This window comes from Typopeltis vanoorti, chromosome 22 (genome assembly GCF_054136105.1).
Source record: "Typopeltis vanoorti isolate ZY-2024b chromosome 22, IOZ_Tvanoo_1.0, whole genome shotgun sequence".
Taxonomy (NCBI): domain Eukaryota; kingdom Metazoa; phylum Arthropoda; class Arachnida; order Uropygi; family Thelyphonidae; genus Typopeltis; species Typopeltis vanoorti.
Genome location: NC_143570.1, coordinates 54533383 through 54552057, shown reverse-complemented (window position 1 = coordinate 54552057; position 18675 = coordinate 54533383).

The following is an 18675-nucleotide window of genomic DNA, read 5'->3' as shown; positions in this document are numbered from 1 at the left end:
CTATTTTGGGTTGCTAGATGGAATAAAATTTCACTGACACATACGGTTCGCAAATCTTAAATTCTACATAGCCGATCTATCAAATTACTTAACAGCTGCTAGAAAAGATGGCGAACACTTTGGATAAATGCAAATAAGCTCAAATGAGATTTAATTATTTTAGTTTATTTATTTTTTGTCAACACTTGATTATAAAAAAAAAAATTGATAATATTGGTACAGAGTTTCGCTAATCACAGCTCTGCAATACTTCATTTTTTTATATTTCCACGTGATCAACTCAGGTAAATGTTATTACAATTTTTTAAAATTCTACCCTATTTAATTGATCAATGTGATCTTTCCGAAACGTGTATTATAATCAGTTATTTCAAGTATACTACCATAACACTAATTTATGATACACTGCAAATTGTCTAATTTGCTTATTTTTCGGCTGAAAAATAAAAATAAATAAACTTACCAATATAAAATATTGACCTAGCCTGTAAACACCAATGACATTTATATTTATTTAATCACATTTAAAATTTAAGAACTAGAGTTTATTTCAATTCTCATTCTTTTAGTTAAATTTATGTAAGAATTATGTATTTACTAAAATAAGAGAATGTCGCATTGAATATGGAATGATATGATTACTTATTAAGTACACCATTGGAAACAAAAAATATGAATATAGCCATGAAGATTTTATATGTAAATATTTGAATTTATAAACAAACTGCTGATTTATTAAAATATTACAGCAAATAATATTTGTAAACATTGCTTAGTTGCTGTTTGTTCCGTGAGATGGCTGCACTGTGGGTGACCAATGAACTAACCAATGAAATATTTCCAAGTTTCTTCAGTAGTGTTAGTTATTGTGGTAATGTGTGGAAGTTAGTGAGCATTAGTATTGTAATTAAAATTATATATACTGTATTTAATTTTTGGGACCCTTTTTCTATCGAAGTGTGAGTATAGCAGTTATTGTTTGGTTTTCAAATAACTCCATGTAAAGTTAATTGGTATGCATTAAAATTTTATTTTTCCTTTAATGAATTGTATTTTCTTAAGAATATATTAGTGATTTCTTATATTAATGATCAAAACTGTGTGGTTTGTTGTAGTAGCATTTGCTTTAAAACGATATTAATGAAATGCGCTTGAGATATATATTAGTAACTATTTTTTGTCTTGGTGACTTTGGAGTTGAGAATACAGTTTTTTCTGGGATAGGGGTACCAAATAATTTCATGATTTGTGCAGATTTTATGTTGGCCTTTTCTTCTGAGATTTAACGAAAGTAAATATATTGCTATTTATTGGAGCTGCTAAGCTGTACTCGTGATATTATGTGTTTACAATTAGAAGTATCCGGATACAAGTAAAAGCCACTGTGCAATTTTTTTATCCTTAAAGGGACGAAGTATAAAAAAATGTAGCGACTGATTAGCAATTTGCTACAGCACAAGAATTTTTTTTTTAACTCATATTTCTTCAGCAAATATATGCTGTTTGAAGAATACTAAATATTTTCTAAACTAAATATTTTCAGTGTGTCAGCTATTAGACTCAATTTTCGGGATTTACTGGAACTGTATAATATTGCGACGCGGCTAAATTATGCTTGACTTGAACTTAATATCAACACACACACATACTTACATTTTTATTTGCTTTAATAATGTGGATGTGTTGTTTTTAATTTTTTTTATTACGTTTATAAATTGATTTCTTGGGTACTATTTCTCGTGAACGGAAGAGTATAGGAACGAAGTTTCATTTGTGCAGATATGCGCTGTATTTGCGGAAACTAATGCACTTGTTCTGATTACTGGAAAATGTTATTTTCTTTTGCAGTTTACTTACAGATTTATTTAAGCACGGTTTATTATTTATAGATACTGTAAATTATTGCGTTAAACATGCAATTTCTTTTCTTTTCCTTAATATAATGTAATTATGTTATGTTTTTAATTCATAAACGCTTACTTTTATTAAGTAATGATGGGCTCCTAATACCGTGCAAGTAGAAATAATGCTCTGCCTCCCTAAGAAATACTTTCTACGAAAGCCGGTAAACAAATATAACTTGCAGATATTAGAGTTTCTACTGCATACAAAATAATCTAATTTGATAGGCATCGGGTACCACTTTCTAGATGATTTTTTTCTCTACCTCTTGTCATTTAGATATAACTTGAGAAACAGTTGTTTATATGCAATTTCACTTCAGCAACAGAGATCAATCAGAGTAGACATATTTTGTTTCTGTACCAAGAAAGTTTTTTACCTTGGGTATAATATATGTTAAAGATACCAAGTTATTTTAAATATAAACCTGGTTTTTTACTCCATTTCCCAAGTAAGCAAACAGACAAGTCAGTCAAGTTGGCGCCTGCAAGTGTTACAAGTCTAGCTGACCCTGCATGTAGTGCAAGTCCAAGGCAACTCCTGGTAAAGATAGAATAAGCTCTGATCACTATTCTTAATATTTACCCTTAATGCAAACACATCTCCTGGAGGAGATGTATGATGCTATGTATTAAAAGCAAGGGGCCACTACCCAGGGTAAATATTAAGAATATAAAGGCATTAAGGGTAAATATTAAGAATAGTGATCAGGGCTTATTCTACCTTTACCACGAGTTGTCTTGAACTTGCACTACGTGCAGGGTCAGCTAGACTTGCAAACACTTGCAGGCGCAAACTTGACTGACTTGTCTGTTTGCTTACTTGGGAAATGGAGTAAAAAACCAGGTTTATATTTAAAATAACTTGGTATCTTTAACACACACACACACGCACACGCACACACACACGCACGCACACACACACACACGCATATATATATATATATATATATATATATAAATACGGTAAAATCGTTATTAAAACTGTTATTCATTCGGTAAACTCAGAAAGTTAGAAACATTATTCTCAGCAAACAAATAACAGATTATATTCAGATAGAATAGAGAATGTATCGTCTGCTATCTGAATATAAACGATTCTTGTTTATACGTTTTGTGGCTAAATGTTTATTTTTACGCTTTTTATGACTGATTTTAGACATATATTAACTGCTTCTGAGGGATTTTAATCTCCTTTCCAGTGTTTAAGACATTCGGAAAATCAGTTGTTAATTGGCAGATGTGCACAACTGCCAATTAACCACTGATGATAAGGCTAATTAACAATTAACAACTGCCAGAGTACGAGACAGAACCGTGTTTCGTATTGAGCTCATTCAGAATAGTATCAACTATTGCCAGAAGTACTACGAGTACTGTATTTAAATTTAACCCTATTACTGCTAAAATAGAAAGCTGTATTATTATGGAAACTCGTTAAGCATGATTTACGTATACGTATATAATTTCTACGTATTCAGACTCCCCCCCCCCCTATTCAGATTTGTTGTTTTTCTGTTATATATATAATGTATATTTATAAAAACTGAACTTGATAACCTTCGATCGGTATTATAAAAGTTTTCCCAATATAAATATATATTAATGAAGTAAACGTATATGCAAATATCAAATCATATACAAATTTGTTTAGTAATTTACAAATAATTTTACGTAATTTCGAAGCATTATATTTAATATTAATACAAACAATAATTATATTTTTAAAGAGTCTACCATGTGTTATCATTCTAATCCATGTTAAGCAAATCATTATTTGTGCTGACATTTCTGATAAGTAGTTATGATTTTTATGGAACACGAGTCATCTTTTTCATGAGTTGCCTTTATGTGTGGTACTTCAGAGTAGTGCATACCGAGATACTTCCGTGCAAAGGTGGCTCAAGACTCCATCTGAAGATATTTATTTTTCCTTTATTTTGTTTCCAAATATGGATATTTATTCTGATTTGACACACACACACACACACACACACACACACACACACACACACACACACACACACACACACACACACACACACACACACACACACACACACACACACACACACACACACACACACACACACACACGAGAGAGAGAGAGAGGCACTAGAAGCTGAGCGATGCGATCATCATGGCAATCCCTTAATATATGTATTATTATTATTATTATTATTATTATTATTATAGGTATTTTTTCTGGGAAAACTCTCATGTTACTCCTCTTAAAAACTATTATTTTTACGGCTATTTTGCCTGCTTTTTATTTAGGAGTGCCCCTTTTTTAATGTCATTTAAAAAAGGGACATTTTACTCAAGAATTTTTAGGACATTGCAGGTGTAGTTTTAGACACAAATATATGTAGCATAATAAAAGAAAATTCGCACATACATTATCTTGGATGTTGTTGCTATCTTCTTTCTGCGGTGTGCATACTTCTGCTGTTATGACGTTGAAAGGGGAGTGGGGGGGGTGGCAATGTGGGAGAATTAATTTGAAAAAACCAGGGTTTTTCTGTATAATATATACATATATTATATTTAAGGGTGGGCGTAGTGCTTTTTTGTAGGATGGGAAAGATTAAAAAGGGGGGTGCAATTAGAAACTGTTTTTTAGAGGAGGGGAAGGGTTTATGGGAAAAAGCGGGCCAGCGATAGGGTTGACGGAGTGCGAGCTGTTTCGACCGCGTGGGTCTTCGTCTGAACTCATGGAGGAAGTGGATCATATTTGAAACCAAAAGACGAATCGCTGTTCCATTTTTACACATCTGCACACAGATCCTTTAAGATCAGCCTTATCATAGCATACCCCGCATTTTAAATATACATTTTAATTAAATGTATTTGTCTTACATTTAATTAAATAATATTCTGGTATTTAAATATAAATTTAAAATAAGGTTTTTAAATTATATTTAATATTAAAGTTAATAAAAACGTTTTTTGTTCTGTGTTAATTATTTTCTAACCATTGGCAGTGGATAGAAATGGTAGGACGTGTCTTGTTTTAAAAGGGGGGGGATAGATTGCATAAGTTGGTCTTATCCGTTATTGCTTCATTCAAGGAATTAATTAATTGGAATCACTTGTGCTGCAGAATTGCCGTATTCATATAATTAATGAAAGCAGTAAATTAGAAAATCGTCTATTAGTGTTGCTGTCTACACGCAATTATAATTGTCGGGTTGTGTTACTCATCGTAGTTTAAATCTGTTGTCATGAAATAATTCGCTGCACATTTAGTTGTTCAGAAATAACTATATAAATCTTAATTCGCTTAAAAGGTCAGGTTAGTAAGCCTGAGGCCATATAATGTTTTATTTCTGATGGTAATTGTTTGAAGTAAATGATCTGAACTCTGAGGTCTCTGACCCTTCTATAGAAAAGAGTGACGTCGTGAAAAGTTATATCTACAACTAAATGCGTCACAGTCTAGAAGATTTTTTTTCACCTGTTGTTTTCGTATGATGTTAATATATTGACACTTCAGAAACAATAACGCATTTTTTATTTAATATTCTGTAGTATTCGTCATAAAAAATAAAAAGAAGAGAATAACTGTATGAAAATAGTCTGACGGCAGTTGTATAGTAATTTCTTGCAGCCCCACGAAAAATCCACATACTGGGAAACTAATTATGCAGTTTCTTCAGGTCATTTGTATTCTCGTCAAATTATTGTAATTATTATTATTATTATTACTATTATTATTGCAGATCTCCTGCAGTAAAGAATAGAAAATTATTACAGAAAACTTCCATGGAGTTCACAAACTCATTATGTAAGAAACGAAAGTCTTACTTAGACAGCAATGCATCTCATACTGAATCTTAAACTCATTCCTGCCCTTAGCATTTGGAATACCCAAAGCCACAAGAATTCTTCCAGGAGAAGATAGTACAGCTTCCAAATTTGAAAAGAATGATGTATACCCACCAATTATAAACAAACAAAACATGGACAGAAGTTTCACAGGTAACGTTACTATTGTCTGAAGACAGTGGTTACCTTACCTGTGCTCAGTATACTCAGAAAATATGAAGGCAAATGTCAGAAAAAAAAAACACCAACAGCAGAAAATACCTGGAATTCAGAAGACGTTGGTTTGATGATTCAGAGTCTGTGGTACCACATTCCAGTTCTGAATTTTGAAAGAATTTTCTATTACAATTGTAAACAAACATGAAATTCTTCCTATCCATTTTCAATCTCATCACAAACAATACTTTTTTTTTCTGTGACAATGACAAAGTTTATTATTCACATACAGAATATTTACAAATATACAATAGAAGTATTTCTATCACATTTTCTGTTGACTACAAATATTCAGTACAGAATATTAAGTAAATATAAATATACATAAACAATAATATTTTTATGACAATGACAAGGTTTATTATCATACAAAGTATTTACATTTATGCAGTGAAACATATTATTATATTTTTCTGTACATTACAAATACTCAATACAAAATGCAGAGTACATTAATTTTCTCTAAATACAAACATAGATTTTTAACTAGTTAATATTTACCATTGTATTTACATGCATCAGCATGTAATGATAATAATAATGATAATAATAATAATTCGATATCAATATCAAAGTTTATATGTGTGGATAGGCTTATGTGTTCGTCAGACATTTTTGTAATAGATTTCACGGTTTGATATGAACACAGATGATTAAGAAAATAACTATTAATTAACTTAAAGGCTAATATTTCGCTGGTATTATATCCAGCATCTTCAGAGCACACAACACAAAGTTTGTTACAAATGCAAAACAACCACAATCCGGTGTAACAGTGGGGCTAGTAATAGTAATTGCAGCGTGCAACACAAGACTAAAGTCCTAATATGGTGCCATCTAGGTTTAAAAAAAATAAAATAAATAAATAAATAACTTATTGAAATCTATTACAAAAATATCAAAGTTTGTTAGTTATAATACATCACATCTACATATATATACTATTAAAACATTATTGTTACATTTTTTATCACAACAAAAATTCAGTATACAAATTTCTCAGTATATTCATTTTTGATAAATTTATTTCTTTGTTCAAGTGGGGTTTTTACTGTCTTCCTCAAAGCTTCTGCTGAGCTTATCTGAGGAAGATAACAGATGGTGGTGGTTTTGTGGTTTTATTTCAGTGCCCATCACGAGCCAGGTTTAGATTTAACTGTTTATATGTATGTACTTGGAAACAGACACACACACACACATGCACACACACACACACACACACACACACACACACACACACACACACACACACACACACACACACACACACACACACACACACACACACACACACACACACACACACACATGCATGCATGTATGTATATATATGTAAGTATGTATGAATATCATTATACGAGGTGTGGCTATTAAATAAAGAGACTGGTTGCAAAAATGTGGTTTTATTACAATTGTACAACCTAATTGTTATCCCCCTCAACATATTCCTCTATCTATACACCGTTGCATACAAATTTTCCATTATTGGAAGCAGTGCAGTGCTGCAAGTCGTCAGGTGTTATCTGCTTCAGAAGCACTGCTGTTTTCTCCTTTACCTCGTCCACTGGAAGTCTGGATGACAGCAGAGCTGCACTTACAGGAGAAGATCATCACATGCGATGAGATGTGGATTTTCCAGTATGATCTAGAAACAAAGAGATAATTGATGCAATGGAAAACTCCCACATCACCGAGAATGAAAAAACAAGAATGAGCAAGTGAAAACTGAAGGCAATGCTGATTTTTTTTTATGTCAATGCTGTGGTAATGGTTAAATGGATACCAGAGGGTTAGACAATTATTATTATTATTATTATTATTATTATTATTATTATTATTATTATTATTGGTATCTCCATGGAGTCAGTAGACTCATCATGGGAGACCCAAACTAGCAAAACAATATCTGTCATATCTCTTCTTGAATTCATTTACAGATGAAGAGCTCACAACTAAGTCAGGCAATGAATTCCACTCATTCACCACCCTCCAGGCAAAACATCTTGTTCTCACACCCTTGTTAACCACACTCTTCTTTAATTTCCAGGGATGACCTCTTGTTCTTCCATCACTATCACACAGCTGAAACATTTCCCCTGCATCAATCCTATAAAAACCTTTCAGTAATTTAAATGTTTCTATCATATCCCCGCTTCTCCGCCTATCAACCAACCTCTGCAATCCACAAGCTCTCAATCTATCAATGTAGGGAGCATTTTTTACATCACTCACCAACTTAGTCTCTCTTCTCTTAACCATTTCCACAACCTCCTCATCTCCAAGGAATCCAGGTGACCAGACCTGAGCACTAATCCAAATGTGGAAGTATCAATGCTTTATAAAGGGGAATAATAACCTCTTTATCTCTGGATGTTAGTGTGTTCCTCAACAACCAAGTAATTCTACGTGCAATCTTGGACACCTTAGCAATGTGTCCCCTGAACTTCATCTCCCTATCTACCAACACCCCTAAGTCCCTAGCTTCATCAATCTCTTGGAGTACTGTTCCATCAATGTAGTACACAGCTGGTAATCTTTTAATCCCAAAATGCATAACTTTACACTTTTCCACATTGAACTGACATCCATATCCTTTTGCCCATTTTGCCAGCTTATTTAAATCATCCTGCAAACTTTCAACATCAGCTTGATTTTTTATTGCGCTACCCAACTTTGCATCATTATCAAACAACTGAATATCTCCCTTTAAGCCATTTCCTATATCATGTATGTACAAATTAAACAACAATGGCCCAAGCACAGAGCCCTGAGGCACACCACTGGTCACCTGCCTCATCCTGGACTCGACTCCTCCATACACCACCTTCTGGTATCTCTCCATGAGTCATTCTACTATCCATGTCACCGATTTAGTATCCATTCCCATCTGCTCCAATTTGCGTAACAGTGTTCTATGAGGTATTCTGTCAAAAGCCTTAGCAAAATCAAGAAGTACCACTGTGTAGCCAGTTCCTATGTCCAACACAGATGTTATTCTATTTTGAAAAGTTAATAGATTGCTAAGGCAGGACTATCTTTAACAAAACCATGTCGGCCTCTATAGAGTATCATATCCTGATCCACCCATTCTTGAATTTTGTCTTTAACCAACTTTTCCAATACTTTTACCACTACTCCTGAGATGGTGATTGGTTTGTAATTAACTACTGCAGTTTTAGAGCACCCTTATGCAAAGGAACCACTTTGCCTACCTTCAACTCCCTAGGGACCATACCATATTCAAACTTAAGTTAAATATCTAAGTAAGAGGGGGTTGAAAATTCCTTTGCACATTCACGCAACACCCGAGCTGATATTCCATCTAAACCTACAGCAGTGTTTGCATTTAAATTTTGCAATATATTAAACACCTCTGATTTCTTAGCTTCAATTCTCACATTAGTTATTGCTACAGGTACAGAGATATCCTCACTTGGGTGATAGACTTTTGAAAAGTGATCACTCAGTAACTCGACTATTACATCTGATTTTGTCACCTCAATACCATCAGCACCTACTAAAGTTATCCTTCCGAAGTCATTCTTCTTTTACTTGCCACATAGCGGAAGAACTCTTTGGGATTACCCTTGATCTCATTGGCTAAGGTCTTCTCATAATCTGATTTAGCTTTTCTTACTATGTTGGTAACCTTCCTAGCTTGAGCCTAGTACTGCTCATGGGTGTACTGATTGCATTTCTCCTTGTACATTCTCCATAAAATTTTCTTTTTTTTGCAGATCAAGCTTGATACTACTGCTCATCCATCTAATGCCTACCTTGCTTCTCTTCCTGACCATGGGGACACAATCTGATATTGCTTTCCTCAGATACCCTTGATTTTATCACATGCATTGCTAACATCTTTCCCATGCAATATGTTCTGCCATGGGATGGCTGCAAGCTCACTCCGAAGCTTGTTATAATTGCCTGACCTGTTGTTCCGTATATACCCCTTCTTAACAGAAAAATCCACAGATTTTGCAACTTCCCAAGTCAATACCACATGATCGCTTTCACCAATTGGAGGTAACGAGGACACCTACTTATGCATACATCCTCTGAACCAATAACCAGGTCCAACACTCCCACACTACGTGTCCCTTCAGTTATATGCTGTTTCAAGTAATTATCTCGTAGAAGATGTATGAACTCCATTTCCTTTTTGCTACTTTATATTTCCTCCTTCCAATTGATATTACCATAATTAAAATCCCCCATGATAATCACTAAACCTGCACTCATTGCACTAATTTGCTGATGCATGAATTCGATATCTCCTCCTGTACCCCCTGGCCTATAACATCATCCGACTGTATATTTGATTGTGTTAGTCACTATTTCACACACCAGACCGCCTCAAATGAACTCTCATTCACATGTCTATCATCTTGATATACTACTTTCTTTGGCTGCAACACATCAGTTATCATCAACAGTACTCGTCCCCCCCCCCCGTTCTACTTTTCTATCCTCTCCGAAAATACTGTACCCATCACATTCAATTCCAGTGACCACATCTTCTGCTGACAGCCAAGTTTCACTAATGCCTACAACCTTTGGTGAGATTGCACTGACTAATGCCAAAAATTATTCTCTCTTATTTCGATTGCTTCTTGCATTGTTATACAAAAATTGCAGATTCCCTCTAGTTCTTGTACCGGCTTTAGAACTGATATACAAGTCACTAAAGTCAGTAGTCCCATGCCGATTTTTATCCCCTCTCTTCTGCAATTTATTCTGCGAATAAGGATCAATAAATATACAATCACTGCTAAAGTTTCTCTCCCTTACACTCAACCTTTTCAATATTAGTTTCCCTGCCCAATTACTTCAACTTGTTCAGAAAACAGTAACTTCTTCAATTGCTTATGTCCTTCCATGTTCAGATGCAGCCCATCTCTAACATACAGTCTTTTTCCTTCAAACACACTCCAGACATCAACAAATTCCAGCCCTCTTTTTTTGCACATTCTTGCAATCATATCATTCATTATCATCGCTCGTCTACTTAACTCGTAATTGTCAAAACGAGGCAACACACACACTATTCTCCCATTGACACTTTTCCTCTTCACAATATCTAACAATGTTCTTAAATCTTTTGCTACCCGATTTATACCACCATTCAGGTCACCACCATAACTATCATCTTGTCTGCATTATGCCCTCTCTTTATTTTGCTAAAGCCACTCTTTCTATTGTCTCACCAGCCAAGCATTCCTCAGGCATACCGCTCTCCATACCATTAATCATAGAATCACCATATATCTTACCACTCTTAACTTTATTCAAGTCCACACAAGCGTCACTCATGGACTCATTTTTTTACGCTATTCAGCATGACCCTCCCAGTTTCATTACGCAACGCTCTTTTACTTATCCCCCCACTCTCACAACATCTCGTTTCTTCCAGACCTCTTGTGGTTTTATTTTGTTGACTCCCAGTCTCTCCCATACTATTTATTACTTCATTATTCACCAAAGACTCACCCATACGTAATCCTGTTCTAGTTACTTCAGCTAAAGTAATCTCTATAGTCCTAATTTCTCTGTTTAACACATTAAACTCAGTTTTAACTTCCAGTATCTCCCTACTGAGTACTTCTAATTCCTCATGCAGAAGATGAATGTCATTTTTCATTTTCATGAACTCCCGCCGAAGTTCTTCCGCTACGGTCCCGATGTCAGCTTCCATTCCTAAACGCTCCAGCCTATCCCTACACTTATCACATATGTCGACATTTTCATTCTTCTCATTTAGCCAGACCGACCACAGATCCTTCACATTCTTCGGCGTATTCATGTAGCAGTTTCCGCAACGCATCCATTGTGAAAAATCTAACGCTGAGCCAGCCATTCGTGTAGAAGTAGAAGTCCTGCACGCAGCTGACGTACTTTTCTTGTTGGACGCCATCTTTACACGTTGAAGTAGTGAAACAAACGGCAGCGAAAACACAAATACAATATATACAACAGTCCCAAACAATAACACCACTGAAGGACACTTGTATCTAACCGATGCACAACTGCAGCACAATTTTAGACAAAAAGCCACACTATACTTAAATTTAAAAACACGTTTTCTAGCCTAACTAAACACAACCGCCACCATTCAACCAACATTATTACCTTGAGGTTCTGGCCAATCTGAGAGAACGAGTGAGGAAGCAGAGACCCGATCTGTGGAAGAACAATGCTTGGATTCTCCATCAGGGCAATGTTCCAGCCCATAGTGCACTGTCTGCAAAGCAGTATCTGGCTGATAAGAAGATCCTAGTGTTGGACCATCCACCTTACTCACTGGACTTAGCTCATGCGACTTTTACCTTTTTCTAAAGTTGAAATCAGCACTAAAGGGCACCCATTTTCAGTCAGTGGATGAGGTAAATGAGAAAACGGCAGTGCTACTGAAGCAGATAACAAATGTTTACTTGCAGCACTGTTTCCACCAATGGAAAATTAGTATGCAATGGTGTATAGATAGAGGAGGGGAGTATGTTGAAGGGGATAACAATTAAGTTTTACAACTGTAATAATAAACACATTCTTGGAACCTGTCTCATTATTTATTAGCCACACCTCGTATATATATATTGTGTTTTTGGGATGATTTGGAATTTTCTATGTATGTGGAAATTTTGCAATACACAATATACTCCATGATTTGGTTGATTACTGACAGTGTAGTCATGTTTCTTTTCCATGTTGTATGGAAGTGATTAATGCAGTCTTTAGCGTTTCAGGTATGTGCTCCTTTCGAAGATTTTATTTAACAGTTTTTGTATAATCGGACATAGGTTACTTGAGTGCTTTTGATGTCTTTTGTTCTGATTATATTTATTCCTGGTTCTTTGTTATGGTTGATTTGATGAATTGCAAATGACAACTCCTTTTGTTACTGTGGAGAACCACAATGACTGGATTGCCTGTGGTCTTAGTAGAGAATATTTCTTTGAATGAGGGGAGAATGTTTCTTGCAGTTTTTGGACAGAATTCAATAAAGTGTTGATTAAAATTGTTTGCCAACTGTTTGAGGGATTTGAGCTTGCACACAAAGCTGTGTTTTATTGTTTCTGAGGCAATGGTTTAGTGTGTGTTGCTCATTAATTTTTTTATTTTTATTTTTTTTAATTTTTATTATTTCTCAGATAAATTACATACATTATATGAAGAAATTATGCATAACAAATACTTTCCCGTACATAAAGTTTTTTTAAAATAATGATAATAACAATAACTGTTTACAACATATATTATTATAATATTCATAATGATGATTATTACAGATGTTTCTTTGCAATTTTACACTCTATATATACAATATCAATGGATATAATCACTCTATATTGCATACTTTTGTTAAAGTTATTACATACATTACTTACATTTGTTTACATATGATACTTACATTACATACATTTGTTTACATATAATACATACATTAAATACTTTGGTTTACAGGTGATACGTACAATACATGCACTTGGTTACATATGATACATCTCGGATGAGAACTAATTTCTCTGCTTTCATCCTCGAAGCTTATATGTAAGCTTATCTGAGGATGACATCAGTTGGTTATTATTTATTGTTTTTTTTTTTTTTTTTTTGCTGTGTTGGGAATCTATAAAATCTATGATTGAGAAATTCGTGTGTGCGCACTCTCTCTCTCTCTCTCACACACACACACACACACACAATAATGATAATAATAATAATAATAATAATTTTTAAAATTTTAAGACTTTATTATGTCTCATAAATTACATATAATTTTTATAATGATATGACCAATAATAATAATAATAATAATAATCTTTTTTTATTAATTTCTAAAATATTTACACATATACAATAATCATCTTGAGTGACATTCCCACTTATAATTTTTAAAAATCAGCGCTAAGTGCTGCATATGTGGTTCATTTTCTACATTGGATTTCAATTAAAATTTTTAATAATACTTTTTTGCCTCAACTAAGGTGGTTTCTGGTCTCTGAAATGTAGAGTATGAAGACAGATTGACAAAATGCAATTTGCAGAAATCGGAAGAGAATATGATTGAAACATATCCCCTCTTCACTGAGAGTGTGGTGAGTGCAGAGACGGTGAACATATTTAAGGCACGGTATGATAAACTGTGTGTATAACAGTGGACTTCCCACGATGAGTCTTTGGCTCCATGGAGGCTTTTTATATATATATTTTTTTTAACATTTTTATTATTTCTCAGATAAGTTAATTACATACATTATAGGAACACAATTATGCATAACAAATACTTTCTTGTACATAAAGTTTTTTAAATAATAATAATAACAATAACTGTTTACAATGTATATTATTATAATATTCATAATGATGATTGTTACAGATGTTTCTTTGCAATTTTACACTCTATATATACAATATCAATGGATATAATCACTCTATATTGCCTACTTTTGTTACAGTTATTACATACATTACATACATTTGATTACATATGATACATTACTTACATTTCTTTACATATGATACTTACATTGCATACATTGGTTTACATGTGATACGTACATTACATGAATTTGGTTATATATGATACATTTTTGATGAGAACTAATTTCTCTGCTTTCATCCTCGAAGCTTATATGTAAGTTTATCTGAGGATGACACCAGTTGGTTATTATTTATTTATTTATTTATATTTTTTTTGCTGTGTTGGGATGCACGCATGCACACACGCGCGCACGCACGCACGCACGCACGCACGCACGCACGCACACACACACACACACACACACACACACACACACACACACACACACACACACACATACAATAACTTGGAATGTATTGATGCGTCGCTGAACTGGAAGCCTGAACGAATATATTGTGTTTCATTAAATTTGCATGGTATTTTGGGTGTGTGTTTCTTATTCATAATACGTCCTTAGAGCTCTTTTCAGGCTATTGTAGTTTGTAAGGTTTCTGTATTCAAAAGGTAATTTGTTTATCATGTCTGGGATGTAGAAGTTTCGTGTGGCCTTTCCGTAATGATTATTGTATTTATATGTGATATAATTAGTTGTCTGAGGTCTTGTTATATGGTATGTATTTCTGACTGTCCTGTAGTTGGCATCAAATAATGTTTTAGCAAAGCTGCATAGTAATATAATAATAATAATAATAATACCAATAATAATATGTATTTACAACACATACTCTTCTAATATTAACAATGAAGATTATACAGAATTTTTTTGTATAATGAATAATTAATATAATAATAATGATAATAATAATAATTTTTTTGATAATGACAAGATTTATTTATGTATATATATACATGAGACGTATTTTCTGTACAGTACAAGGATTCAGTACTTGTACTGTACAGAATGCAGAATACTGAATTATTTATAAATATAATTATACTATTTTTTTTAACTAATTAAATATTTATCCATCATATTTACATATGGAATGGCATGAATATGCATACTATTAACAGTTCAATAGTAATAATAATAATAATGGAATGATTTTATTTTAATATACATAATTTTTCCGCAGTTTGTCTTTTCTGTTTTTTTTTCAATATTTTGTTATATGTTCTGCATTTAATACAGATATATTACTTCTCTACAAAAATTCATTATACAAGTTACTGAATACATTATTTTTCATAAACTTCTTTGTTTGTTTGGGTGGCATTTCTGCTTTCTTCCTCAAAGCTTCTGCAGAGTTTATCTGATGAAGATAATAGATGGCAGTGATTTCATGAATTTGTTTCAGCACCTGTTGTGAGCACGGTAGACTTAACTGCTTATATGTGTGTGCTTGGAAACTTATATATATATATATATATATATATATATATATATATGCTAATGCTTGAGCACTGCTTAACTTTTTTGCAAGGGGATGTGTAAATTTGGATATGGTGTTTGTGTCCTTGTAATGGTGTTTGAAAAGGATTTATTATAGGTTTGCATGTGTGTGTTAGTAATTTTCCTCTAATTTTCAGTTTAATAATAATAATAATACAGAAACACCTACTTTAAAAATTGTCCATAGATTTATTTCAAAAACTTATATGCATCAGTAACTTGATTTTGTTTATTATTCAAAGGCTGATGATAATCTGATGAGAATAATAATGCAAAAATATTTTTGAATATATATATATATATATATCATCATCATCATCATCAGTTTCCAGGCATGTAACCCCCAAGGTGTGTTCAGGTTATTATCACAGCACTACATGATTAAGTTTACATTATTATTAATCTCCTATCAACATGTTTCATCCAAATCAATTCATTATTTGTGATCACTCCAATCTTGTCATATCTAACATTTCGTGCCTCTAAGGTACTTCTAGCTGAATCAACCCACCTAGACCTTGTTCTTCTTCTGGGTCTTTTCCCTGCCCTCTTGGCATCAAACACCTGTTTTGCTAACCTTTTCTCACTCATTCTATTTAAGTGACTGCACCACCTTAGATTGGTTATGCTGACAAATTTTTGAATGCTAACAATGTCAAGTTCGTTTTTAATATCTTCATTTTTAATATGATTCTGCCACTGATGCCATCAGTCCACTCCCATAATTTTTCTCAGAACCCTCATACCTGTGATCTCTAATCTTTTATCAAATGCTTTGTTTCTAACCCACTGTTCTGATCATAACTTAAAACTGGTTTGAACACTTGTTTGAATTAGCAAAAAGTTTGAACACTGGTTTGAATTAGCAAAAACATCAAACAAGTTTGGTGTTTTTGCTAATTTCTGTGTTATTTCATATAAATTTATTCAGCTGGCTATGCACCATACCAACTGCACTTATTCTGTTGTCTATTTTCAGAATTGACTTGCCATCTTCACTAAAAACTGTACCTAAATAGGTGAATATTTTATTTGTTCTACAGGATCTCCATTCACAATACAGATGAAGTTTTCTATTTTCCTACCTATTATCATAGTTTTGGTCTGTTTATTGCTGATTTTCATGCCAAATTTGTTACAGCTACTATTCAGTTTATTTAGAAAATCGTGGAGACTTGCACTAGATGTGTTTAGAATACAACATCATCTGGATAAAGCAAAGAGCTAAGTTTGACATCTCCAATTCTAATATCAAGCCTAATGCCACTTTCTTTTATAATGTGATCCATATAGATGATGAATAAGAGTGGAGATAATGCGCATGTTTTCGACCAAATCTCTATATCTACACAAAATTCAGAAATTACTGACCTATTTAAACAATCATGGCCATTTCCATACATGCAGATACATTTGTTACTTACCCAATAATTTTCTCTAATTCCTTGTATCTATTTATTTTTTGTATTGGGATTTTAATTGTAATCCTGAGCTGTGCAATCGAGGTGTTTGGTGAGACATCTGGAAAGATTAGAGAGCAGAAGGAGGGTTGGTGGTGGAATAATAATGTACAAGTGGCAGTGACAGCTAAGAGGAAGGCAAAGCAGAAGTGGGATGAGTCAAGAGTGGATGAGGACAGAGAGGTGTACAGAGAGAGAAAGCATGAAGCCAAGAGAGTTGTGGCACAGGCGAAGGCCATGGAATATCAAGATCTATATGATCAATTAGAAACAAAGGAAGGACAGAGAAAAATTTACCAACTAGCAAAATGTAGAAATAAAGCAGCAAAGGACATCTTACATGTGAAGCAAATCAAAGATGCTGAAGGAAGAGTATTATGGAGGGATGTGGACATAAGAAACAGATGGAGAATATACTTTGAGGGAATTTTGAATGAGGAAAATGCAAGGACTCACAGAGATGGGCAGCCTTCTGAGGGGATGGTGCAGAACATCGGTAGAGTAGAAGTGACGGAGGCCATGAAGAGGATGAGGAATGGAAAATCAGTGAGCCCTGACAGAATTCCAGTGGAGGCATGGAAGGCACTGGGGGAAGAGGGAATTGACCTGCTGTGGGAACTGTTCCTGAAAGTTTGCCAACAGGAAAATATACCCGAGGAATGGAGGGAGAGTACTCTTGTCCCTATCTGTCAATAACACATGTCGTCCAGGGATGGCTGCATAACATATTTGTGACTTTATTTAGTGGCATCCCTCACTTATCAGATCTGAATCCTATTGAGCATCTTTAGGATGATGTGGAAGGAGATATTTGTGATAGAGATATACTATCTGATGGAATTCATCATGTAAGCATAGTTTAGGATACTTGTGAGGCGTTTCAGTACCTTGTGGAGTCAATGTCCTAGTTATCTAGGCAGTTCTGAAGTCTTTCGTTGCAGCATCTCTCTCTCTCTTTCTCTTGCAGTCTCTCAAATATCCCACATTTTAATTTGCCTCCCTGATTGGTAGAGTGGATGGCTCTTCCACTCTCCAACCGATGACTGCTAGTTCGAATTCCACTGCGGGAATGAATGGATGTTTGTCAGTGTCTTTGTCCATATGTGTTGGCTCTTCCCTTAGTTCCCAAAATATCAGTTTTACCATTTTATTTTGCAGTGACCTGTTAAGTTTGTAATTTGTGACTACTTGTATGCTATGTAATTCGATTTAAGTCGAAATCAATAATCGTTTAGGCTAATCATCAGTGAATATTAAAAATATTAATAAGCATCAGTGAATATATTATTATTTTTATAATTATTATTAAATGAGAGATAATGAAATAATTTAAAGCAACATTAAGTACTATGCTGCATTCAGTACTGTTCTTTTAGTAATGCTGATTATCGAAAAATT